The sequence below is a fragment of the Ciconia boyciana genome, chromosome 6 (genome assembly GCF_034638445.1).
Source record: "Ciconia boyciana chromosome 6, ASM3463844v1, whole genome shotgun sequence".
NCBI lineage: Eukaryota > Metazoa > Chordata > Aves > Ciconiiformes > Ciconiidae > Ciconia > Ciconia boyciana.
The window spans coordinates 6,195,036-6,222,044 of NC_132939.1; the positions used below are offsets into that span (position 1 = coordinate 6,195,036).

General features: G+C 39.5%; 1 long non-coding RNA gene across 4 annotated transcripts in view; it reads left to right on the forward strand.

The window, feature by feature from the left end:
- LOC140653022 (uncharacterized) overlaps positions 1-23,288 on the forward strand; it is a 94,251-nt gene extending 70,963 nt beyond the window's left edge. For 3 of the 4 annotated variants that reach the window (XR_012043006.1, XR_012043008.1, XR_012043007.1), the window contains 8 exons: positions 564-617; positions 8,446-8,510; positions 9,373-12,072; positions 17,268-17,356; positions 18,013-18,257; positions 19,871-20,091; positions 20,644-20,736; positions 22,779-23,288. This is a non-coding gene — a long non-coding RNA (uncharacterized lncRNA). The remainder of the gene's footprint in view (positions 1-563; positions 618-8,445; positions 8,511-9,372; positions 12,073-17,267; positions 17,357-18,012; positions 18,258-19,870; positions 20,092-20,643; positions 20,737-22,778) is intronic. The other variant, XR_012043009.1, reaches the window with a different exon arrangement.
- Positions 23,289-27,009: the final 3,721 nt, after the last annotated feature.

A 27,009-nucleotide genomic window follows, 5' to 3' on the forward strand; every position in this document is an offset into this window, starting at 1 on the left:
CTCGGCGGGTCCAAAAAATGAATAATTTTTAGACATCTTTTTTTTGAAAGGAGCCAGATTATGCCTTTTATTCATAAGAAAACCTAGAAGAAGATGATTCATATTTGGAAATGCGTGTGTAGACTAGTATTTTCTATAAAGAGATTATATGGTTTGCAAACAAACTTCTCTGGAAGGCTTTGGTCCCAGCTGCAAGCTCTGGAAAGCCTAATTTTGGTGATCTTGGAGGAATCTCTGGAATTCTAAAAGCCTGAAGGACAAGACTGAGGAAGAGAAAAATGCTTTTGTTAACTTAAATTCCCCCAGAATGTCTTGTCAGTGATCATTAGTTTGCTGTTGGAAGTGAAGAGGTTTGTATTCTGTGGGAAGTGAGGCTGGACTATCTCTGCAGCTGCTTATGGCCTTAGAATCCATAAAAAGAGAGAAAAATGGATTTGTGAGTCATGATAAGTGAGGTTTCAGATGCTGGCTCCAAACTGTTATTGTGCAGTGTGCCTGGGCATAAGATTTTGCTTTGAATTGTGTGATATTTATTTGCATTTTTATTTGTGATTTTTTTCTAGATTTCCCAGCACATTGGTTTTCATGACGACCTATACAAAATAAGACACCTTACGGTATTTATAGTTATTTCACACTACACGCATATTTCAGGGTGCTGACAGATAGTGGTCATGATTTTTGATGTTTCAGAGGTAGAAGAATAGCACATCCCTAATAAAGCGAAGGACTGGTTTACACAATTTGGCTTCTCACAGTTCTCCTGCTGCCTTCCAATGAACTAACTTTTATAGGAGTGAAATACAATTCTCATTTTGCTTTTATGCTAAGCTATACGTCAAAGCCAGAGAAAATTCAGTGGTCTTGGGATGAAAATTATTCCCAGAAGACAACGGAGGAAAAAGTTCTGGAGGAAAACGATAACCCCACAGGCAGAAAGAGTGGTTTACCCAGTGAGCATTATAAGGAGTTGTATTAAAAAAACCCAAACCCTCTGGTGATAATTAAATGCAGCTTAATCTCTACAAACCTTGATCAAAATCCATGACTGGGATCAGACTCCCATTACTGAACGGTACAAGATGAGCTATTGCTGATGCTAGAAATTAACAATTGCTTATTAGCAAGTACTATAGTGCTGTCGCAGTAAGTGCCGACTGGAAAGCCACCTCTTAAACTGCTTCCCTTTTCAAGCAGATTATATGTAGAGGCTGAGTTTAATGCAATGCATGCTAATACATTTTTACGGGCAGAGTGGTAGGCTTTAGTGCTGTGCTGCGTCACCAGAAGCTGCAAAAGACTTAATTTTATCTGGGATTATTTTTGCCTGACCAAGAGCTTGGTGATGTGGATGTACAGAACACACCTTTTCTATCTATCTGAATGATACCTATTTGAAAGTGAAGCTGTGCGTCCAAACGAACTGAAATTTATGAGATACAAGCACCTGCTATATTTGCTACCAGCTGAATTCTGAAAAATGGCCAACTTTGAGGGCGTATTTTTTTGTTATTGTTTCTCTCACCTGTAATTGAGAGGGCTGCAAGTGTCGGTGTTCACAGCAGGGGAAGAAGGATCTGCCGCAGAAATCTCTTCAGTAGGTGATACAGGTGCAAACACTAATTAGGCCACAGATGAATAAGCCTGGGGTTTTTGTGCCAGCCCCGACGCTCGAATCCACATTGGCACTGCCAGTAGTTTGCTGCAGTTCGTCACGGTGGCTCTGTACAAGAGCATGATTGAAAAGGTTTACTCAGGGAAGCGCCGAGGTGCACTGGCAGAGCTGCGGCGGGCTTGGAAGCCCACACGGTGTTTGCCAGCCCTTCCCTCTCCCCAACGTGCTAATTCCTGGCTGTGTTTTCACAGGGAGGTTGAAATTTCTGGGACTGCTAGTCTGTGGGATGCTACCTTTCTGTGTGAAAAATTGCTCGACTCATACACAGTATCTCCTGAAAAAAACAACCAGAAAGGCCTGGAGAAAAGAAGTGGAGTAAGACAAGGGAAAATAATCCCTCTAAAGCTCTTTGCGGTTTGTTCCCTCCACAGCCTGGCTTGGCACGATAAGGTATACATTAAAACCAGGCCAGTGTATCCCAGATAACTTTGAAAAGCATTGCCTTCAGAGCCAGCTCTTTCTACATTCTCACTAGGTTTCTACCCCTTTCTATATTTCTCTTTCCTCGCTCTTTTTCTAAGAGTATTGCAAGTTAAGGTCCGCTACCTGCTCTTTCTCACCTTGAAATTGTAATCCTGTCCTTGCAACACTGTTTTTGATTGCAGTGAAACAATGCGGGCTACCAATTACCGGAGTGTCACTTTGAAACCCATATTCTCAAAGACTAAGGCCATTTGCATATACAAATAGGTACGTTAGGGTGAGTTGCACTAGAGACAACGCTTCATTAGTTGGCGAGTGAAACTAGACTTCAACGTCAAGCCCCGTCTTGCATGGTGAGACCGCTAAATTGAGAGAAATATATTGCTAGTAAGACCACCCATGTCAGCGTATGTCAGTGAGTGAAAAGAAGTTTTCTTTTAAAATTAGTAGTCTATTCTCAAGCCATAAAAACGTTACAGTACACAGACGTGTTGTGTGTTGTCTTGCACTGGGAGCAAACAAAGCAAGAGCCTTATTTTGCATTGGGAATAACAGGGTTTTCTTAAACAACAGCCATAATGAAGCTCTCTTCTCCCTTCCTTTAAATGTGCATTCACTAAAATAATCCTGGAAATGTTCTTTATATTTACATACAGTTATCTGTGAGTGCGAAAACATATAAAGATAATCCACTCATTAGAGAAAAGTAGTTCATTTTGTATGTGCCTTCTATTTAGCAATATAGAGTATTTTTAAAATATTCAGAAAATACGAAATATCATCAGAAAGCTTGCTAAACAGAGTATTTCTTTAGTATGCCCAGAGTACCTTTTCAACTTTCTAAAGAAGATAAATAAGCCAGGACGTATTTATGGACTATATTTCATTCATGGATAAGACATGATGTAGAGTAATTGATCAAGGATCTCAACCATGAAAACTAAAGAGTTTAATTAAAGTTAACAGTGTTAAAGTGAGATCATACTCGACAGATGAAAAATTAGACATCACTGAAATGACCAGGAGAAGCAATTTGCATTAAAAAATACAGTAAAAAGAAGGAAGCAGAGGGAAGCAGGGACTGAACTAAATCTCACTCTCCCACCAAAAAAAAAATTATGCTGAATTCAGAACTTTTATCTTCTAATTTCTACTCTTGGACCATAGGTCCATTTGGTGATTGTTTGTGTGTCCTGAATAGCAGTCTACAGAAAAACCCCAAACCCAAAAACCCCCACACCAAATCTCTGATTTTGCAGACAATAAAATATTTTATTTTGTAAAGATTACTACTTTTTTTTTTTTTAGTAGTCTTATTCACTTCTAAATTTCACCAGGCAGAGGGTTAAGGTGTTGCTTTAAGATGTTGTCTTTTGATATATTCATACATCCCAATCCCTCACGTATTTAAAATAACATAACGTTACATACAGAAGAACTTCCACTGACTTCATGGCAGATACTCGCAGGGAAACCATAGGTGGCTTGGGTTAGGAGCCACACGCTAACAAGCAGTACTGTTACTGTTTATTCGCCTACAGTGTCCAAAATGTGCTGAGGTGCGTGACGGGGCCGTTCCAATTATTTTATTCAATGCGATGGAATCTGAACTGGCTACTGCCAGCTCAGCAGCTTTTCAAAAGTTTTATACATGTCTTAATTTCTTTCATTGCTTCAGACTTACTTAATACAAATCCTAAGTCAAAACTCAGGTATTACATATGCTGAGTATTTTAATCTCTTTGCAATATTATGAATTTATTATGACATTTGCAGCTTTAAAGGTGACTGTTGTCTGCTGTCACTCTTCTGCTGTCTGTTTCTTTCAACCTTATAACCTTTTGAGGCTTGCGACTTCAATTTGTAACACTCCTTTTGCCTAAGAAGTAGAATACAGATAAATTAGGCAACCTTAGTACTGTGATCTGGTGGGACCGAGAACTTTCTGTAAAAAATACAGAAAATACAGGTTCTGGAAAATAAAAGTTTATCAAAAGGAAACATTTTGGAAAATGTGTTGGTAGTCCCAAATGGAGTGGGGAAGGAGTTCAGATGAGAACTCGATTCTAGTCTATTCTGGCCCTCACCAGAAACTCTCTTGCTTTAATACTTTGATTTTGATTTGAAATTAAAATTCAACATTTCTACTTTGCTGAAACAAAGTGTTACTGCCAACTTTTAAAATTGACTTCAACAAGGAATCTCATCGGTAAGGAGCATTAGAGGACTACATCAAACGCAAAAGCAAAATATACCAGCCATGCTTGCATGATGTTCCCGTGGTTGTTTACTGAAATTAGAAATATATAGTATTGCTCCATGCTTTATGCTTTGCTTCATCAAAGGTGACAAAATTCACAATGTTGGATGTCCTCTGAGTTTATGGCAGACTGAACACTGAAATGATCTGCGGTGAGTCTCTGAGCAGTTTTTTACCCAGTGGTACAATTCAATATTTGGAGGCGTGCAGAGCCCCAGTGAGCTCCACAGACCTCCACTTAGATGGAAACATTTTCCTGAGGAAATCTGTCTGCTAAATTGTAGCTGTCCTCTGAAAAGATCTGTCTTGATTTGTTCAGTGTGCTTCTGGGGTAAAAGTCCCCTGTAATTTTTATGACCAACTCAACTGGTGGTGTAGAGGTAAGGGTCTACACTCAGCACATGAATTATGCCTGCTGCTACTGTCTGATGGGGAGGATGATTTTTCTATTGTACTAGACAGAGGCTGAAGGCACTGTGTGTGCAATTTTGGCGATTTTTTCCCAAGATAACATCAATACGTATAAGCTATTTCCTCCCTAGCCCCTCAGCTGAACATCTGAAAGTCCCTCAACCTGTTGTACCTGCAATTCATTAGCCAGTAGTTTTTATACCCATAGGGTTTTTCAAAATGAGGGAAAGAAAAGCAATTAATAGTGCAATGACATACTCAGCAGCTCTTCACAGCAAAGCTCTTTACACAGAAGGAAATTTCTTGACACATCTGTTAGCTACTGTCAGATGCATGATGAGAAATTGCCATGGGCTATTAAAATGTATTTATTAACTTTTGTGGCCCTGTTATGCATAATTATTATGACATAAGTATCAATTAAAAGTGTAGCCATTTTAATTGCATTAGTTCAGTTTGAAGGTAATGTCTGCTCTGTGGTGGACAGAACAGATAATTCTTTATCTTCGTAGGGATGGAGATACAGTTTTCCTTTCCAAGACCTATTTCCAGGTAATCCAAACCTTCATTTCAGGACAGGATTTTCCATGCTTGTAACAACTCAAAACCACATTTTTCTTCCTGAAGGATTTTTTTGAATTATTGGAACGTATGTAACTTTGAATTAAACATCATGTAACACACTAACTCTGGAAAAGCTGAATATCCAAATCCCAAGTTGGAATAAGTATGCACTGGACCCAAAGTATAGCTCATATACCATTTTCTACACCTCAGTGACACGGAAAAGTCAAAACTAGACTAAAAAGACAGGTATTATTTCTTCCATATACAAAGTGCAGATGTTCTTCTTTACACGCAGACTGCTTTTGTTTCCAGTTACAGAAAGCAGGACAGAGCAGAAAATGTCTTTGAAAGAGCAGTCTGTTTCTGTAACCCCAGGGTGGGTCAGTGCTCCTGGACAGAGCGGCAGAAGACTGCAAGAGGTGCTCAGAAATGCAGCGAGACAGAGAAAAGAAACCTATCTATTGTTTGTTGATTGTTTTTCACTTATGCGCATTTAAAGAAAAACATGCATCCTATTTCTTTATTAGAGAAAAAAAATGCCTGCACAGTTGGTTTTTTTACAATATACAGAATTTACAAAACCCCAATAAGTATAGTTCTGGGGGTGAAAATCCAGAATCGATCCTCTAGAGAGCCAGAACCCGTGCAACTCCGCCAGTCTCACACCAGATACTCAGACCCTGAGTCAGGGCAGTTGCTAATGGCATGCAGCAAGAGCCTCAAGGCAGCGGAGGCAGCTGGATGTGTGGGTGATGGGAGAGCCAGGGCCTGGGACAGAAGCGCTGCTTCGCATGTGAAAGCTTTTTGATAAACGTTTCTGCTGCAGTCAGTTTTATTCTCTGTTACTACAAAGCAGACCATGTATCAAGAGATACCTGCCTGCAGTATTGTTTTTATTGAGGAAGTAAAAGGAAATTACCTGCTAATAAGCTCATTCTAGGTAAAATGTATTTGCTACAACTTCCTACAGTTACGAAGTTTTAAGCCGAACAGGATCCAAGCAAAATGAAGGGAGCCATATTTCTGCAGATGAGGGAGATCACTTGGATGTTTCTCTACTATTCTGCTACAAAAAATAGGAAGAGATTCCTGAGCTTGCCAAGAGAGCATTTGTAGAGATGGTCGGAGAGAGCCATCAGTTCGCGCAGGAGCCAGCAGGGCTGTGTGCAGTACCACGCCTCAGAAATAAAGTGGGTTGTGCAGAAAAGGGTGAGGGCGCATAACCATTTCATAAAGCTGGGTGATGAATATAGAACAAACACATCTGGTATTAATAAATACATCGCATTAAAAAAAGTGCTGTTTGACCAGTAAGTTGAAATGCTGATAGATTCTGAGAAGGGAAGATACAACAGATGGTAACTCAGGTAGAGTCAAGATAAAAGAAAGGGATCTTCCAAAATGATATGGCTAGGAAAGAACGGATCCTCACGATGATTGTCGTGTAACATCTATTAGAGGTAATTGCAACCCAAAGGTTTGCTCTAAATTTAATCTGAGCTAGAAATCAGCACATTGCTTGCCAGACTGAATGGCAATTTGAAAGAAAAGCATCAAGCTCTAGCTAGTACAGGCAAGTACCTGGTAAAAGATGAGCTAAAAAGAGAAATCGTTCAGGGTAGGAAAAAGAAAGCATATAGATGCAGTTGTGGTTGATACGCACCTTTGATGGTCTACGGCCAGCCCTGCTGTGAAAATAATTGAGTATTTCCTAATACCACAATGCTGCTGGAGGTAGTCTGAGAAGTTCATTTCCAGAAATGGTCTGTCATTTATTTCTGGGACGTTTCTTTAACAATATATATTTGAATATATCATTGGTTAACTCTCACCCTGCAACAAGTCAGTTGGCAAGTGCCTTTTAGACACTGAAAGAAGCTAATGCAAAAATTCTAGGAGGTTACTAACATACTGCAATAAGGAGATTTCTTTTTGCATGCACGTTTACCCCAGGGACTTCTCAGGAATTAATTTACCAAAAATTTCGGGAGCGGGGGGGGAGTGAAATCTACCAAAAATACAGCTTGCTTTCTTGCATGGGTACATAGCAAGAAAGGGGAGTAACGAAGAAGATAAGTTATTAAGCAAGTATAAATCAGGGACTTAGTAAACAAAGAAATAAGGAAGAGATATTTTGATTGTTCTGTGAAAAAAGCTTATAGTGGTTACAAGTTATGTTACCTGAAATAAGTAAAAATGATTAGTATGCACTGGTAGAGAAAGGGGTAATAAAAATGAGAAGACGATACCAGGAACATTTTTATTTCTCTATTTCTATCTTTCCTTACTAAGGAGGAGCAATTAATAATTTGGCATGCATTTCTCTGCCAGACACATAGTACTGATCACATAGCAAAGCGAGAGCTAAACTTGTGGGTTTTATCTTTATTTTCTAATGCTGCTGTTATTATTTAAGAAATTTCTAGGGGATAGCATAGTGTACTGGAAAAAAATGGGCTACATTAAAAGCATTAAGGTAATACATATTTCCCAACTGCAGATTAGCCTTGGGAATGGCTGAAATCTGGGTTATAACTTTTGAGTTAATGTTCAAGCTATACTCACAAACAGGAAGGTTTTCATGAGTGGACTTGGCGGGGGCGGGGGGGGGCATGGCAACTAGGGAGTCTGGATGTTGGGTAAATTAAATCTCATCCTTTTTCTTCAGAACAAATTTTACTGGTTATTAAACAGCAGTGCATAGTGCCTGCAGAAAACAAAAGCTGAAACTTTTTTGAGTGTTTCATTTAGTACATTAGATAAAATGCGGACACTTGTGCACAGTAGCTCCAACACAGTTCCAGCTGATTTTAACAATCTTTTTTCTCTTCAGGAAATAAACCAAATTCCCCTGGCTGTAGGAGAAAACAAGCAAACCCCTTTAAATTAATCCAGCTGATGATTGTTCTCTTAGCCAACAATAAATTGTTGTTCATCAAGAATTTAAGAACCAGCGAGTAATTTAAAATAATCCTGAGAATACAGTGAGGATGGAAAGGGTGAAAACTGGTATACTATATGAAACAGGTTATTTTTGTTTGGAACATGACTGTGTTTAGAGTGTTTGCCACAACTTGGGTTTGGCTGTGAATTCTCATTGTTTCGGCAGGGTTATCCCATGCAACGAATCGCAAGCAGATGGGCAAGTGCTGAGCGACGCAAGGTGAGTGAGAGGTACGGGGTGCCTCAAGTGGCACTTTAAAAGCAGTGTGCTCGGCTGAAAATACTGAGTCAGAAAAGAAAAAAGCTGAGATGCGAAATGACAAAGAAAAGACACGGTTAACCTTAAAAGTGCAAATTGTACGTGGTGTTTCATATATTACAGGTGCTCTGGGTTAGTGGGGATTTTCAGCCACCCATTATCAGTTTTAGGGCATGTCCATATATCCCATGTCTGTAATTTGATGACTCTGTATGTGTATTGTAGATGTTTAGCTCATGTATAGTTTTTTAAAAAGATATACCTTTTTTTCCTACTCGTGAGATTTCCTAGGAAAAACTGCCCAGAGCTGCATGCATTTTATAAAGAACTTCTGATACTTTTTCAAACCTCCTTAATATTCATAAAAGAAATCTATAAAGTGATTGTCTAATTAAAGATCTACTTTTATCAATTGTGCTTTACAATCCACTTGAGCTTTCAGAGTTTCAGTCAAGCACTTGAATTTTAAAACTCATGGATTATTGCTTTGAGCACCAGGGATCAAAGCAGTAATACCACCATTCAATCTCATGGCACTTACTTGTCTCTCATATCGTCGATAAGCAGTATTTTAGTTCCTCATTTAAATTAGCCACTTCTTCTAAACTAGAGTTACTCCTCCTGTGGCTTCTTCTAAGGGGCTGGACTGTCAAGGGAGAGTGTGCTTTAAACACCTCATTTTGTAAGTGGTCATTAGCAGTAACTATTGGAAGATTATTGATTCCCTCGCAGTCTGGAAAGGTATGGAGTGCTGTATAATTACAAGTGGCTTTGAACAGTGGAATGTGTATAATTTGATGTTTTAGTCTAACTATTCAGTTGCGTTTTTGTTAGGCAGCTTATGCATGGTTTTGTATGGAAGACTGAGAACACAGGGCTGCGTTGGACCTGATACCTGTTTGTAAGACCAGTGGTGCCTACTCCTACCGTGGCAAAGGGCTTGGGGACTCCTGAGGAAGCACAGAGAAGGGAAGACTTCTTCAGCAATCTTCCAACAGCCATCTAGTGTCATCTTCAGGAACTTGCTGTGTCAGATGTGGTTTCCGATGTGTTTAGTGATTGTTGAACGGAAGTCTATGCCGTGACCGTGTCGGTCCGTTGGATGGCTGCTGTAGCCCCCCTTGGGAAGAGGTGTTACAGGCCTCCCACCTGGTGTGTGAAGAACAAGTTTGTTTGCTTTGATTTGAAGCCAACCTCTACTTTCTTCACTCTATCACCTCTAGATTTTTCCTGGAGAAGATGGCGAAGAGCCTCTCTGTGCCTGTCACTCATGATTTGTAGACCATTACTGGGGTAGCTGTATCTCTCTTTCTCACTGATAACTGTCCTCTGCCCCTTCCCCTTTCCCCCCAGCAGAGCAGCATTGCCTGTTAAAGGCACTTAATGAAACTGTATGTTGAGTCCAGGAAGTCCAGGAATTAGGACTGAACGCAAAACTTGCCAGCTTTAGGAAGGCGTTCCATTTGTTTGGACTGCTGATACTGAGAGATCTTATCGTCCCTCAAAGGTTCGTTTACTGCTTCAAACCCAAGTGAATCACAACCAAAAGGAGGAACTCTTGGGTGAGAGGGCAGAAAGAGGAAAGCAAGTTCAATGGAAAGATGCAAGAGTGGAATATATTATTTCACAGAATAAGTACACTGACATGTTCCAAAAAGTACATATGGTCCAACAGCCAGCTGAACTTATGCTATTATGCAACTCTGAGATATAGGGCATCTGTTAGGCTAAGCTGTGAGGTTACAAGATTACTTCTGTTGCTAAAGCTATTACAGTCTTAATATGCAAATCTAGCCAAGTCCATCTGAATATGAAGCATATTTCAAAATTGAGTTTCTATGCAAAGGAGCTCTGCCTAAATTAGGCTATTTGCAAATAGAAATAGCTAAAGGTAATGCGAGAGAACTAGAAAATCCTGTGGTAAATTTCACTTTCCCTGACTTTATTTTTTTGTCCTTATCTGGTTTTAATTCCAGATTCCAAACAGGTAGGTCAGATGGAAATCAGGCATTTCTTGATGCTTGACTTGTGTGACTGCTAGTTCTATTTAAAGTCCCCAGAGCATGTTTTTATACCATCAGGTCATTATTTTTAATAGAAAAACTGTTCTGGTGGATAGTGGAACTGTACTTCAGTTCCTCACTGGTGTTTCTGGAGAGGGATACTGACAGTGTTTGGAAAGTGCTTTGATACCCTCACAAAGATACTGTGTAAATGCAAAAAAAGTAAGTTGAAATATTTTTCTAGACAAAACTCTACTTCCATATGCATTGAATTTGGTTTCTAATTTGTAAATATTTATCATTATTTTTTCTGTGCCTGGATTATTAGCTTTTTTCCCTGACAAAAATTATATATAACTAAATTTCAATTTCATGTAACTTTATTTACTGCATTTTTCTTGTGGACTGAATAGCTAAGGTAGAAGCTGTTGATTCTGTTTTTCAAGTATTCTGCCCATGTTAGGAATTTATCACATCAATGCAACCAGTTTGTTATCCTTGCTATGTATAAATACTTTCTGCGACTACCAATGACTGTACTAGACTGCAGTCCTTAAAGAGTTTTCAGTGTCTGCAACCCAGAGCTTAGATATCTCTGTTGCATCAGACGCATTTTATAGTGACTAAAACTTCATGACATGTCAGGAACAAGAGAAAAGTAATTAAGTAAATTAAATGTCAATTGTTGCTTTAGACAGAAAATCAATCTTTTTTTGCAGGAAAACTCTTCCAAATTTTGGCCTTTGCAGTATCAGACAATTATCAGTCTTGTGATCCTGATTCAGGCCATTGCCTCAGGGAAGTCAATAGGTCAAATTTAGCTACTCATTTTACTGACATGCCTAACCTAAGTGGAAGAAAGCCACTCATTTCTATTATGAAACAAAAAAACCCTGGTTTTGTGGAGGAGTTCTGGCCATTGAAGTGTTGAAGAAGAAGCTGTGAGAAGGTGCATGGACCCTGAACCCTTTTTGCCTGGCGGTTCTGCTCAGCAGCTTCCAATAGCGCTTGGCCATTAAGCAGAAACACCAGTTTTCTAGGGTGGCCAAAAGGAAGGTAATTCATACGCTTGTAAGACCCTAGCAGAAACCCTAGCAGAATCTGCACAGTTAGAGGCTGTTATAGGTGGGAATTTGGCCCATATATTGAAGCCAGATAAAGCTGGGAAGACATAATGAAAAGAAATATTTTAATATTTTGCTGTATGCTCTAGCTCTTGTATTCTCCTTGGTACTTATCAGTGACTACTAGCATAGAGCTGAATGCTGTTCGGAGGAGTATTTGTAGAGGGTAAAAGCACTGAGAAGAAGGTATCAGTAAGTGTTTCAACGAGTAATCACACTCATTATTTTCTTAGTATATGAAGGAGATGATACTGCTGGAATGGACTCTTGCTCAAATGGAAAGGCCAAAAAAGGTGCAATTGGAGAACTGACCTCTGAAAAGAATGGAAGGATGGACTTCTCTAGGATAGACTAGATCTTTAGTTGTACAGCTACGAATAAAGCAGTCCAACATCTGTGCTCCTAAGGTGAGAAACACCCTCACTTAAAACTTTTAAAGAAGCTTTAAAAATTATACACTTTTTACAAAAAAATCAAGTTGTTATGTCAGCTTGGACTTTATCAACACACAAATGATTGTTTTATTAAACCGTAATCTATTGAATCAGAAGAAATATGCAATGTGATTTGGTTAACAGCACATAACTATAAATGAGTACCAAATGACTATTTCACAAATTAGTAAAAATTATAGCTAATTTCCAAATACTTAAACTCTGGAATATCTGTTTTTGCTCTGGTTATTCTTCCTGATGAAATATGCTGTCTGTAACACCCTTCAGGCTGCAATGCATGCTACAGGAGCACATGCAATGCATGCTACAGTCTTAGTCCTTATTATGGGACTGGTTAGTAGAAGACCGTTATCCCACTTCTTGCTATATGCGATGGAGAGGCCATTACAGTTGTGGTCAACTTGTGCTTATCAGTGTTGGGATCTCTGAATGCAAGGATTGTGCTTATTCCTGCCCAGCTCAGAGATTTAGAAATTTCAGGTTTTTCCTCCATATGCAGGCCAAGCTACAGTTTTGTTCTTAATTGAAAATCCTGACTATGATTGATCAGCTAATGATAATAGACATCTAGATAGACAATGCTAATTAAGGATTACCTGTAGTCTGCCCGTAATTCATAGTGCTGGAAATTATAAATAAAACTTCTATAGGAACTCAGGTCTCTGCTGGTGAAAAAATGTTATCTCAGCTGCTCTGCTTGCTGCCAGGCAGAAGGGACCTGGCTGAGGGCTTTGTGTCCCAGCACTGTTCATCTGCCTAAAAGCTAGGCTGTGAAAGCTGTTGCTCGAAAAGCCAAACATGATAGGTTGTAATAAATTCATGCGAAAAGCTATGTGGAACATAATAAAAATACTTAGCCCATTAGTGAAGAGTGCTTAATTCCAATAATTATCTTCTCGATTTCCTTCCCTGTTTCCGAACATAATGTACCTTCATAGAAAACTCATAGTGAATAGGGCCGTAGCAAGGTTGGATGATGGGGTTTGCCTGTAAGGGTGCTTGGCATGGAAAGGTGCTTGTGCAGCTGCTGCTTATGATTAGGAGCTGGAAGTCTGCTGTGGCAGGCCGAACTGGGCAGAGGGCCAAAGGGGTGTCCCCCCCTCACCCCTTCCCAAATGGCCAGAGCTTTAAATATCTCCCGGTGTGCTGGGCCACAGCACAGAGATACGCACAGGCCTTTTGGGTAATGTCCTATCTACTCTGGTGAAAGTGAAGGCACATGTCCGAGCAGGGTGAGCGATGCATTGACTGGCCCTTCTGCAAAGCCTGCTCCGCTCTGTCTTTGTGCCATGACAGGAAAAAAAAGAGATTCATCAAGTATATAATACTGCCACTACCTAAGAAAGATGTATTATGTACTCAGTGACCGCTGGTTTACCTGTGTTTTATATGTCGTTTATGAACACAGATGCCCATAAGTACACACATTGTTATCAGGAATATAAATATTGTATTTTCACAGAAAAAACGGCCTGATTAATGATGGAAATTTGAAACAAAAGGTTCTGAAGTGCTCTTACAACAGCGTGTTAATCTGTCCAAAGTAATGATAAAACCTTTAAACTAGTGTGCTGTAATTACAGCAATAAGTAATTAGTACATTTAAAGGGCAGAAACAGTGCTGTGCCTGAATTCAGTGGAGGGTAGCCGGGCGACAATATAAAGTGGCATTTTGTGAGGCAAATGTGAGGAAGTGTGCTTTGTCCTGAAATATAATTATCTTTAGATGGATGAAACTGTCCAGGTACTTTTATTAAGAGAGTGTTGGGCTCTCAAAAGCTGGAACTGTCTGAAAGAGACATATATGCAGCATACATCAGATGTGTGACATGAGTATCTTCCTTTCTAAAAGGCTTCCAAGTTTCCTACATAGTTGGTAAGGCAAAGCCAAAGTGGCTGGACAGCTTCCGAAATCAGGGAATGGAGGAGTTTCATGGAAGCAGGGTAGACATGTGCAGTGATCTCTAACAGGATGCTGTCAAATAACCCATGCCGTCCTCGTTCGTTCTCTGGACGCAGCATTTTGGTTGTTCACGCTACGGTTACTCATTCCTATGTTCTTTCATGGGTGGGTGGACCGAAACAACCGCCCCTCTGCCAAACCCAAGAAGCTGTTTCTGCAAGAAAGCTAAAAGTGTAATTCAACAAGGGAAGAGTCTGCTGCGGGAAGGCGGATGAGCCCGTGCCGTGCTTGGCTTGCACCCTTGCCAGACGCTACCTCTGCTGCTCTTCTGTTGTTGAGCACGTCCGTGCCCTCAGTGCCATGTCCAACAGCTTGCTAAAGGTGCCCCTGCCTTCACGCCACACAGACGCCATTCCTTGAAAGCTGCAACACTGTCCTATCTTGTTTTAGAAATTTGGAGCTGAGAGAGAAAAAACCTGGGACTGATCTTTGGGAAGGATGTTTTTTGTATTGTGGGCATAGACAGTAACAGGTTTCTTTTAAACATTGTTTTGGTCTTATACACAAAATGAAATAATTAATGAAGGTTTCAATGATCTTTGCCTTTCTTGGTTCAAGGATGAAATGTGAAAGAATAAAAATCCATTGCTCTCTTACAGTACCTTTCATATAGTCGTTTAAAAGATGCTTATAATAAGCCAGTTAGACCTCTGGATCTCTGTTTTTTTAAAATAGCGTAATGTCACCTCCTGTTCAGACAACAAGGCAGACCATATGATTCCAGTTTTCAAACCTGTGTACCTACAATTAGGCTCTCATATCCAGTGCAAACTACGGGTGTTCAGAGCACTGAAAATAGAGACGAATTTGCCCATTGTGCTACCATTAAGCAAAATCAGAGCTTGGACAGTGTTGCCTTGACTTCAGGTCTCCTGCTCTGGATAGAAGACTACCGTTATTTAGATCACATAGAATAGATTTGACATGCATTGCTACAGCTGTAATATAAAAAGGGGCTTTAAGAAGGATAAGCACTAGTCCTTGATATAGAAATAGGCAAAATCATTTTGGAAAGAGGTGAGGATAGGGAAGAAACTTGGTTATTCATTTTACTTGCACGGAAGGGGTAGATTTGATTTATCCAAAGAGTTTTGTATTAGAAACCTTCTTTTTAATTCCTCAGTTGTACTAAATGTCAAATACTGTATCTTTGGATTTACAATTCCAATCTATCACTGGTTGGAAAAGAAAGTACAAAAGCATATGGCCAAGAACACTGAAAAATAATTTTTTTTTTTCTTTCTTTTTTTTAACAAGGTAGCTAGCTCTTAGAAGACAGTGCTAGGAAGTTTTCTGGAGGGACTGTTACTCTTTTCAAAAGGTACTGTCTTGAATACGTGCATATACACACACACACAGACTCACACTTTCTGTTTCTCATAAAGAGTGTCTTTTCATAGCAGAAATCACTGCATGAGTTTGCCACTCTTATTGAAGAGGGATTTCATTTAGAATATGTGATTTTATTTCCAATGTATTTTTTTCATCACATGAACATGCTGTGAGGTATGTTCATGGAAGGAGAGTGTACGCTGAAAAGAAACTAAAATTATATTCATTTCGAGAATTTAGAGTAAACTAATTACAGGTGACTTTCATTACAATATCAGACAATAAAAATTGACATCTATCAGAGTTAAAGACAAAATTGAAATGTGAATGACCACTCTTGTGTTATCTGCCTGGAAGTTACTTTAGGAAAAGAATGACTTGAAGTATTTAGGAGCTAAACATTGTTCATGCTGTATAAGGGTAGGAGTAAGGGCTGGATGCTTGGTTAGTCAGAGAGGAAACAATTTTTCAACTAATATATGGAGTATCAAACTACAGTAAAAGCAGGCTCCCACAAGAGATGGGATGCCTACAGGAACAAAGACATGGCAAATCACAGGCTTCTCCTATGCTCTCTGTAGATAGGAGTCATGTTGGCCATGTACACATGAGCAAGTAGTCAGGACCAAAAGGATCCTGCTGATGTGCAGTGGAACAGCTGGAGCTGAGGGCCTTGCCCCTCCACTGCAGAAGGTTTTTATTTTGCTCTGCTCGAGTCCTGGTCAAGGGATTCACGCTAGAGCACACCTCCCAGTTTAGTTCCATCCAAAAGGAATCAAACCTGTGTGCTGTGAGACTGAGCTATGGAGAGAGAAAACCACAGCAAAGGAAGTAAAATGAGAGATTTGCTTCCATGGGAGCTTCTGATCTGAGCTGCAGTGCTGATGTAAGCATATTTATTATGTCCATGTAGCTATTTCTGCTGAGAATGGGATGAAATTTCCTGTGCACACTGTATAAAGACTGGAATAAAAGTCTGATGTGTGGTTAGTCAGAAGGGGAACAGTTTTTCAAAAAGAAAGCAAACCTGGCTGAGTCATCACCTCTGGGAACAGAAGGATTAGTGAAGCAGAAGCAAAGGAGAAAGCATGGAGTAATGTCGAAGATTAATGGAGACCATTGCTGTGTTTCACTTTCATGATCTTGCCTCTTCAGCAAAAGTTTAGAAAGCTGCTATGATCATTTTTAGTAAGTTCAAACTTTTAAGAACAAGGAGGAAATCCAAATCCATATTTTCACTAACAGACTTATTATACCCAATAGGCTCAAGGTGATGGAGATGGGAGAGAGCTTTGGTCTGCTTTTTGACCGCTGATCTTAGATGCTGCAAATTAGAATATCCTTACTTATGGATTTTTTATACGATGCTTGAAACAGGCAAGATAAAAACATTAGTTTGCATTCCAGATCCTGATTTGTAAGTGTATATTGTGTATATGCACCTCAGACAGACACTTTCAAATTTTTTTAAAAGGGTTCAACCAAATGAAGCTCTGAGAATGTTTCCTAGACTGTTTCTAGATATTATTGTTGGATATATGGAATTTTCTAGAGCTGTATTCTAACACTTTCGTTTCCATTGTACAGGAGGTGCAAAAGTGTCGTCTTTCTAGCTTTTCTTTTCAGGGTCAATTTCTACTCAGAAATTAACGGTTCATTTCAAACTTTAAAATTTTCAATATTTTCAAGAACCCCTCATGCACTTACAGAATAAAAATATTATGGATTAAAATTCAGCTCTAACTCACAGCAAATTGTATTATATAACATGTTTTTAAAGAGAAGTGTTAATTGAAAAGTGTGTTGGCCAAATAATTTCTCTGAACATTAGCACTGTGTGTGTCACAAGCAGCAGGCAGCCGTTGTAGTATGAACAAGTTCTGATGTGCTTCGAAACTGCGTGAGGATGGGAGGACAGCGTTAACTGAGCACCATATGCTGGTAGGTTCACATTCATCTGGCGAGGACAAGGCTTATTTTACCCTTTAGAGTGAGGATCCTGTGCATTGCTGGTGCGGGGTATGCAGGTGGGACAGCTCGTGCATGGGAAGGTGCAGCACGCATGCATAGGGGTGTTCTGCACGATGCCTGAAGATGTCTTTGAGCTGCTAATAACCATATTGATAATCAGGGCTGCCTTCACCTTAATATTTCATACAGAGATTGCCTTTGTTCCTGCTGAGGCCTGTGACAAAGCTCCTTTTATCCACAGCTGCTGCTCTGTTCCTTGTTGAGCGTTGGGTCTAAACCGAGAAGATGCTCAATATATAAGCTTTTCTGATTAAGCCCCTCCCAGGTCTGTTCCTTCCAGTTCCAGCTGGCGTTAGCTTTCTTGTATGTAGACACTGTCATCTGCTTGAGTTTCCATGAGACGGTTAGATGTTGGGTAAAAGGGGGAGAAAAAAACAGAATTCCTCGCCAACTGAGTAGGTATGTGTGTACTTGTATGAAATATGCTAGGTTCAATTTTGACCCATTTCTGTAAAGTTTTGAACCCTTGCTTCCTCGTGTCAATCCATTGATTCCTCTGGGACTCTGTATTGAAGCACTGGGACCCATGTCTCTGCAGAATTGATTTTATTTGTATTTGCTATTAGGTGGCATTTCATCTAGACTGCAGAATACAGCCTGAGCCTAAACCCGCTGCCAATCCACACAGCGATCTACTGGAGTACCCCTGGGGCAGCGGGGAGCTGAGAGCAGGGGAACTTGAGGAAGTTCCCTAACTTCAAGGTTACCCTCAAGGACTACTTCAGCTCCTCAGGGAAGGGGCCCCTCCTATCACACCCCCACCAGAGCGTGACGTGACCGACTTGTCTTACTAGCGGGGCTGGACAGCCAGGTCAGGGTAGCTGGAGGAAACATCAAGTTTCAGGTCTCGGGAGCAACTAGTGCTTCAGGACACCAAGCTTAGGCTCACTGTTAAGATCAAAGCAAAGGTGAAGGCTGTGTGTGCCATAATATTGTAATAATATTACATTATTTGTAATAATACAAAGGATGGTACACAACTTGTGAAGATGTTTCCAGTTTATTTGTTCTGTATGTTACATTCATTTATGGCTATTCATGCTGCTGATGGAAATCATATTTTAAGATGCAAGCAGAAGCGAGCAGAGTTAATGTGGAGATTTCAGCTTTGCTCTACACTGTTCCGTGCTCTAATTTCCCATCCTTCATATTTCAGGAACACGAGATTCTTTCAAATAGAGTATAGTTAAAACCTGAAGTTGAGGGCAATAACTGGTAGGGTCACTGTGATAAAGTTTATTCTGTGGGAAAGAGACTCGGCTTTTTTTTTTTTATTATTTGTAGTAATACATACACACATATATGTGGCCCCCACATCTGGCATATTTGCATTGCTGTGTTAAAAATTGTTTTATTTGCAACTCCATTACTCTGGCTGAAGAAAGTCCAGTTTTATTTTTCCCTAGTGAAAATCCTTTACATTTATATTCTGGATATATTTACACAAAATATGAACAAACATCTAATAAGTGAGTATTCACCAAAGTTTCCAATTTCAGGGCTTTTTATTCCCTGAGTACTTTTTACATATTTTTAGCACACTAATATTTTGGTATCTTTGCATTCTTCTTGGCAATGTTATTTTTCTTGTGCAGAGAGATCACTTCTCTATTTTGTACCTGCAGTCCTTTTTGTGGAAACTCTCTTTCTTTCTCCCTCAGTATTAACAACAAATCAATAAAAAGCGAAAGCTTAAAAATACTCCCAAGCTGCATGTAAAACAAATGGGATTTTTAAATGCTGAGTTGACATCCCTTCCCACCACGCTTCTGAATGAGATATAAAACTGAGGTCCTGACCACATTCAGTCATTTAACAGATCCCATGGCACTTTTTTCAAGAGTAGAGGTGAAAGCTGCAATGTCATGGCTTAATTTCAATCAGATAATTACATTCTACCTACTTAAAAATTCCTCACTGGTTCCTGTTAGAAAAGATATTCCTCATTTTTCTCCAAAACTGTTGTGTTGTGCATCACTAAAAGGCTTTTGCCCTTTGCCCCAGTAGAAATGCTTGTTCCTGGACATTTCAGTAATGAGTGAAGCAATCATTATGTATCTAATTTGCAATAAAATTTCCTAAAGCTTCTCAAATGCCACAGGAATTGTGGAAATACAGCAGATACTCTCCTCTGCCCCTCAGAGACCATACAGTGCACCTCATTGTCCCATGTTTTGGAAGAGTGATTAGGAAGTGTAAGTATAGAAGCAGCAGATGAAACATATTTATTATAAAATATTCCTGGCATTATATCTAGCTTGTGGGTGGCATTTGTTGCTCAGGCGTGTGCACAGCAGCTACACATGCTTATAGTATGAACTAATTAGGATTACGGGGCTAAAGCTAGTAAAATTATCTTTTTTTTTTTTTTTAATCCCACCTGACAACACTCTTCTAAATATGTTGACACTGTATCTCATGCAGGTGAAGCACAATTCTGCTGAAGGTTCCCGAGAGCTTTGTGAACATGATTTCAATGAAAACATAATTTAGGCGAAGCCTGAGGACTGCGGGGACCCTTGGTGCAACAAGAATACCAAAGCATTTCTAAATGGGGCTACACTGTGTGAAGAAGACGCTTTGTGAGCTGAGAAAATGAGTTGTGGAGATTTAATCTGGTGCCTTGCCTTTGCCTGAGTAAGGAGGTAACTTGAAAAAGTTGGAGATTATGCATGCTGTTTAGGTTTTGAATCATCCTGTGTGAAGTTTAGCACCATTAGGAACAAAGCTATTTTAAGGTTAGTAGTCTCTCAACTGAAACATCTAAAGCGTGGTTGCATGTTATAGTTTGAGCTCTTCTAAGAGCTAACCAAGATGGATAAAGCCTGTTTATCTCCCTCCTCTATAACTCCCTGTCCAGGTACGTGTTTCTGCTACTTACCTTGTAGGGGCTGTGGCACTTATCACACTGACCAACCTTATTTTTTACGTGCAGAAAGGCCATACAGGGCTGGACCCTCTAGCCCCGGACTCTGCCTCTGATGGTGGGCAAAAGTGAATGCTCAAGAAGTGAGAGATAAATCAGAGAGTTATATCTCTCCCAAACATCCTCCAGCAATTTGTGAGTCCAAGACTTTCTAAGCCAGAAGAGGCATCTAGATATGCGATATCCCTCAATGGATTTGTCAGCAGAGAAGTTGTCAGGGAAGACTCACCCAGTCCTTCCTTGAATGCTTATAAGCTTTTATCACTCACAGCAGCCCATGGACAGGAGCCACCGTGTAGCTGTGTACTGTGCGATGGACCACCTCCTTCTGTTTGCTTTCAACCTGCCAGCTGGTGGAAACCAGGTAATACCCTCTCCTTCTTCTACTGGAGGAGGCAGTGAACAGTTGATCTGCCGTCCTCTCTCCGACACTCATGTCTTCAGCCAGGTCTGTCTTATCTCCCTCTGCTCACCTATTTTCCAGGCTGAAAACTCCTAACCTTAATCGTTCTTTGGACACAAGTTGTTCTTCATCTACAATCATCCTTGTTGCTCTTCTCTGAACCTTTTTTAGATCTGCTTGGTCATTTTTGAGATGGGAAAGCCAAACCACATTATTCAGTGGTCCAAAGTTCTCTCTTTTGTTCTCTTTTCTTTCCTTCTAGTTTCTAAGACTTTATTTGCACTTTGACTGCTATTGAGCTCTGTGCTGATGTTTCCTGGAGTTATCTATCATAATCCCAAGATTGCTTTCCTGGTAAAGGTCAACTCAAAACCCATTATTTTCTTTCTGAAGTTAGGATTGCTTTTTACTGCCTGTGCCGTATATTATTCTACACTGAATTTTATCTGCCTTTTGACACAAAGCTGCTCAGTGTCATGAGGTCTTTCTAGAATTCTTTGCAGTCAGTTCTTATTTTTTCTACTCTGAATAACTTTCTAGCATCAACAGATTTTGCCACCTTGCTATTCATTGCATTCCTATGATATTACAGATATGCTAAACATCAGAGATCTCGATGCAGAATACTGTGAAACACCACTGGAGATCACTCTCGATTGAGAAAATTATCCTATTCTCAGTTGCCTACCTGTTCACCAATTATTTTACCTATTTTCCTTTTTATGCAAGGGTTGCTTAAATATCTTCAGGATTTATAGTAAGGGGCTTGGTTGGGAGTCATTTGGAAGTGTAAATGGATTGTATCAACTGGATCTGCCCATGTAAAAACCTTATGACTCCTTAGAAATGCATCAGGTTTGTGAAGCTTGGCTTTCCCTACAAGTGCTGATAACACTTATCCAAGTGCTTCAGTTCATCATACACATTCAAGAGTAAAATGGTAAAAAAGAGAGCCAAGAAAAGTAAATCAGTAGCACTTTGCTGTGTTAGCAAGTTGAACTGACTTATCTCCTAATCAGATGAGCCCTGGGCATCGTGCTGGTGGGTCTGTGTGACCTCTCCTTTTAGCAGCAGCAAGCCAGTGCTTTGGTCAGGACATGAAACCAGCTGTGTGGTGGTGACGTGACTCTCATGGGCAGCAGCTGTGGCTTCTTCCTCAGCAGATGGGCATGGTGGCTGCTGGACTGGGCCAGTGTGCTGCCTCTAGGGCCAGCACTTCTCACCATCCTTTCCTGATAGAAGGGGAACAAGGCAGTTGATTATTTTTTTTTTAATTTTTTTTTCAGAAATAACAGCCAATGTTTTAGCACGTAAATGAGTAATGTAAGCGCTCTCAAAATTATGCCATTTTCCAAACATGGAAATACAAGTCTGAGGGGGTTTTCCATGCCTGTTCAGGGAAATTGCTGGGGCTGAGAAACATTTTGTGGCTCGAGTGTGCAACATTCTGTGTGCACAAGTTCTCGCAGGTGTGAGGTCCCAGGTGTTCTGCCATCCGGCTTTCCTTGTCATTGGCAGAAGTGGGGAAGAGAGCTACAGATTCACAGGTCCCTTTTAAACAAGGCAGAGGCGTTGTGTTGGTCTGTTGTGGGACAACATGCTTTAAATATCCTCTTTTAAGTAGCAGTCCCTGTAAGACCCTGGTAAGAGTTAAGTTCTTTGACTGGAGTAATGGAGTTTCTAGGTGTACCCCAAACACTCCCTTTAACTGCTCTGACAGATCCAGTTATTTAAGGCTACTTAAAACTTCTAATTGAATTTTCAAAGCAAAAATGATTTAATTGTATTTTAAAGCCTTCAAAAGAAAAAAAAGGAATACATTAAATTGTTTTTAAAATTGACTCATAACTATGTAACTGCAATAACATATAGTGTAAGTTCAGTAACTATTAAAATATACAGGAAAAAAAAGAGAGAGGTCATCTTTGCTTATTCAAATGTCCTACTGAATTCAAAACAACAAATTAAAATGTAAATTAAAGTCTCTCTTTTAATTCTTGCAGATGCAGAAAGACTGTGAAGATAAACTTCAAAGGTTGTGATGGCTGTCTCATTTTCTCCTAGGGAACTTATGAACACCATTATAACGTGTGAGTGTAAGATAAAAAATATCTATTGGCTTCACTAGGCTATTTTACTTCAATTTTTGCTTAAAATCAAACACCTAAGTTAAGTAAATTTAGAGAACTTGAAAGTCTTCCAACTGCTATAGTGTTCAAAGAGTAGGTTGGGGATCCTTAGTAGATGGAGCCAAATTATTTTTACCCAGTAAGTTAACTAATTGAAATCTAAGAGTACTCCATTGCTTTGTGTGCTGGTTTTGGCTGGGATAGAGTAAAATTTTCTTTTTAACTCTTGCCAGCTGGGGTTAAACCACAACACTTTGTGATTATTTTTTACAAGGAAACGGAAAATGCATTTGTAGTTGCCTGTATTTTGAATACAGCAAAAATCCTTTCATTTGAGTCCAGCTGATAGTGGTTATCCATGAATCAGAATTCTCCTATGCAATTGTTAATGTCTGTTTTGTAAGCTGTATTCAGACTTGCTGGAGAAAAGCTAAGTAAAAATAAATACATTCCACAGAAGCAAGCTTCTTTATTTCTAGCTCTTTATTTAGAGATGATGTATTTTGATTGATACACCAGACAAGATGCACTTGCTCATCCTTGTATCTGTGTTTCAGTTTCTACATCACAGGTTACAACTTCATTCCTTCGAATAGAGAAAACAAATGTGTAATTTCCACTTTTGAAAAAATTTGCACCATGCAGGTCTCTGAATAAATTTTTTAATTGTTTTTTTTCTAAACCTGTTAGGTGAACTTAAATTAAGATCGTTACAAATAAGTAAACATGCAGAAGAAGGTACTTTAATTTTTTAAAAAGGAACTTATTTAATGGAAAGAAGGTAATTCTTTAAACTTTCTATAAAGGCGAAACATATGGTAATTTAATATGTAGGCGGGTTATGAAAGCAAACATATTTAGACACAAATATTTAAACCAAAATATTGGCTGTTGTCTTCTCATTTGTCTTTTTTCTTAAAACAGTTTGCCCTTATTGAATATGGTCAGAATGTCCCATAAGGTGGCATGAGACAGGGAAGGTGGCCTCCCTTTGTCCCCTCTGGCATACTGGAATAGATAGGCTGGCTATATGCCACATCTGGTTGCCTTCTCCTACTATTTCATTTAAGTATCTAATATTAAAAATGATCAGTATCTGCTGGGCTTTTTGTTTAAAAATGAGAATGGAAAGCTATGTATAAGCACTGAATTCAGCAAGACAGAAGACGCCTTGCAGCCCCACGAGATGCAGAGCACCTTGCCAAACAGCTTTACCGGCCATCCTGCTGGTAAAATCATCCTGAAAAGGTGAGCCACTGCTAGGCTGAGTAATGTACTTGGGTTATTTATGAGGTGTGGGAAAGAAATGGCATCTCTGAGACGCTGCTGAGGTTTTACACACCTTCCACTTTTGAAGTGATCAGAGCTGCCAAAAGACATAAACCTTAATTTGTCTCAGGCCTTTCTTTGTGTTCAGATGTGAAGTTTCTTTCTCTCATGATGTTACAGCACAAACCTGCTGTATTTTCCTCAGTCCCTTTCAGGGAAATTGACTTTTTCCACATCACTATCTTGATAGGAAGTTATCTCCTCCTGTGACTACCTACTTTGTTTGCTGATTTGTCTAGAGACCATGGCAGAGCCCAGAATTTCAGCCTGCCCCTTAGACAGTTGGGCTGATGCAAGGGTTGACAGACCCATCTGAAATACAACAATTAGATAGCATGTCAATAAACAATAGTTTGGGGTTTTTTTCCTGTCCTGCTGTCCCTTACAATATATTCTGGATGATGTGCTTTGCCTGTAACACTTGCAACTGTTAATAACGTCTGGGAGGAACCCATCATTCAATGTGCAAAAACTCATTCTTGACCACAAAACAGCAGGCACGTTCAAGCTGCTAGTATGTCTGCAGTTATTGGTAGCAGGCTGTGATTTCTTTTTGTTTGCAATAGTTTTGGATTTGCATAGATCCCTGTAATATTAGGCAGACTGATTAAATAAAAATCTTCTATCTATTTTAAATGGAATGAATAGTATGGACCTCTCACTGCTTTGTAGGTTTTCTGGTTTTCCCTCTGGAAAGTCTAGCAGAAGTCATGAAACTCTGCATTTTAATAGTTCCATGGCCTATACATGGGGGTCTTTATGGATTTAACGTTGGCTTTGAAGTCAATGAGAACACTAGACAAAGCTAACAGTGCCTGTGTTCACTCTTTTGTCACATCAAAACTAAGCTGGTGTGTGACACTCAATTTCTAGGTTGTACTTTCCAATAGCATAACAATAGATGCCACGCCGGTGTGCCATAATAAATAAGAAGCATTGACATCTCTTGGTGTTTTAGAATATTTTTGCATTAATAATGTGGTTTTTTTACAATCTTCCAACTGATTTTGCTGGAGATAATGAGGACTTGTCATAGTACCTGTCTTCTGTTTATCCGTGCTGCTGGAATCCAGCTGGAATGAAGTTTGTTGTTCCCCTTGCGACCTAGTAAGGGGAGGGGTGGTTTTTCCTGAAGTTAATGTACTTGAACTCATTAGATTTACTTGAGTCGTACCGTAAGTGTTTTTCTCTTGATTAGATGCCTCTGTCATCTAAACAAAGTTGTGTGGTGCTACTTTTTCTTCCTCAGGCAGTTGCAGCACTGGGACATGAGGTTTGTCCCCTGCTCAAATCCTGTCCGTTATTGTACTTTGCTTCCATCTGTCTTGTGTTCTCTGCATCGTTGGCACCAGAATGCCTACATTTTGTTTCATCTCTCAATGTCTGGCTTACCAGCTTTTTTTCTGCCAAGCCTGTCAATGTTTAAGAGGCATTTGCATAATGCCCTTAATAACATGCTTTAACTTGGTCAGCCCTGAATTGGTCAGGCAGTTGGACTAGATGATTGTTGTAGGTCCCTTGCAATTGAACTATGCTCTTCTGTTGTATTTTCTGCTCATGCCGATGAGAGGTCTCTTTCTCGGCAGTTCCACTTGTAAGGTGGGATCCTGCGCTTTATGGATGGTCCCTCCTCTGCTTGGAGCATCCCTAGTTCTGCAGGACTGCACTCAGGTGTCAGATGCCTCATACCTGTGACACCACAGTAACAGCATTTGTTTCGTTTTCAGTTCCTTTGTTTCAAGTAACATCCTCCACCCTGTACCATGCATGTTTAAAATTATGTCTGCAGACATATCCTGTCACAATTTTAATCAGATTTCTTTCTTTTCTCTCTCAGCATTTGAGGTGAGTGGGTTTTTTCTGTATTAGTCTGGCAGCAGAGGGAATGTCCACACTATACAGTGCAGCGTCACAGATTACGATGTGATTCTGTTCATAGCACTAATTAAATCACCATGGAACTGCAATTAGTTTAGTGCTGCATTCAAACTAACTAGTTGTGCTGAGAATCAAGAGTTGTTATTTTTAGGACAGAAATGACAGTACCCTACCTATAGTTTCTTTTCCTTGCATAGAATATGGGTTATGTTCTCCCTGCTGCCAAAAGCCAGCACAAAATTTATGTACATCTGTACTTGCAGGCTTGAGACTTAGCTGACACGTGGAGCTTACATTCACTTTCTGAAAAGGCATTAAATTCCTCTCATGGACTAATGTTTCAGGGTAAATAAGCAGATTGTATAAAGATTGTCGCTTAAAATGAAAAGTTATTACAGTGTCTGGACTAAATAACACTGCCAAGGATGCGCTGAGCATCAAATTTTCTCTTATTAAAACTAAATCACAATTTTCATATTTTAGAAAGAGTTCATTAAAACTTATCTTATCTACTTAATTAAAGGCAAGTGTCCCTATATAGAGACAGACAAACAAATTAACATAATATGCCTCAGCTTCTCCTGAGGAATGTAATATTCTTATCTTTAGAACTCTAATTGCTACAGTCAGGATTTTGTTAAAAATGAATTGATTTTTGCTAAGAGTACAGGTTTGACAGATGCAGAAAACATGAGTGACTACAACAGCCTTCTGATATGCAGATGAAACAAGGTATTTAAATGTTAATATAGTTGTTTTTTCTAATAAGAGGAAAAATATGAGTTTAGCAAATTAATCCCAGTGCATTGATGTCTTTCATGGGATTGTAGTGCTTTGTTAATCTATCCTATTACAGAAAGATTCAAAATAAAAGCTATTTCTGTCATAGTAAACTGTA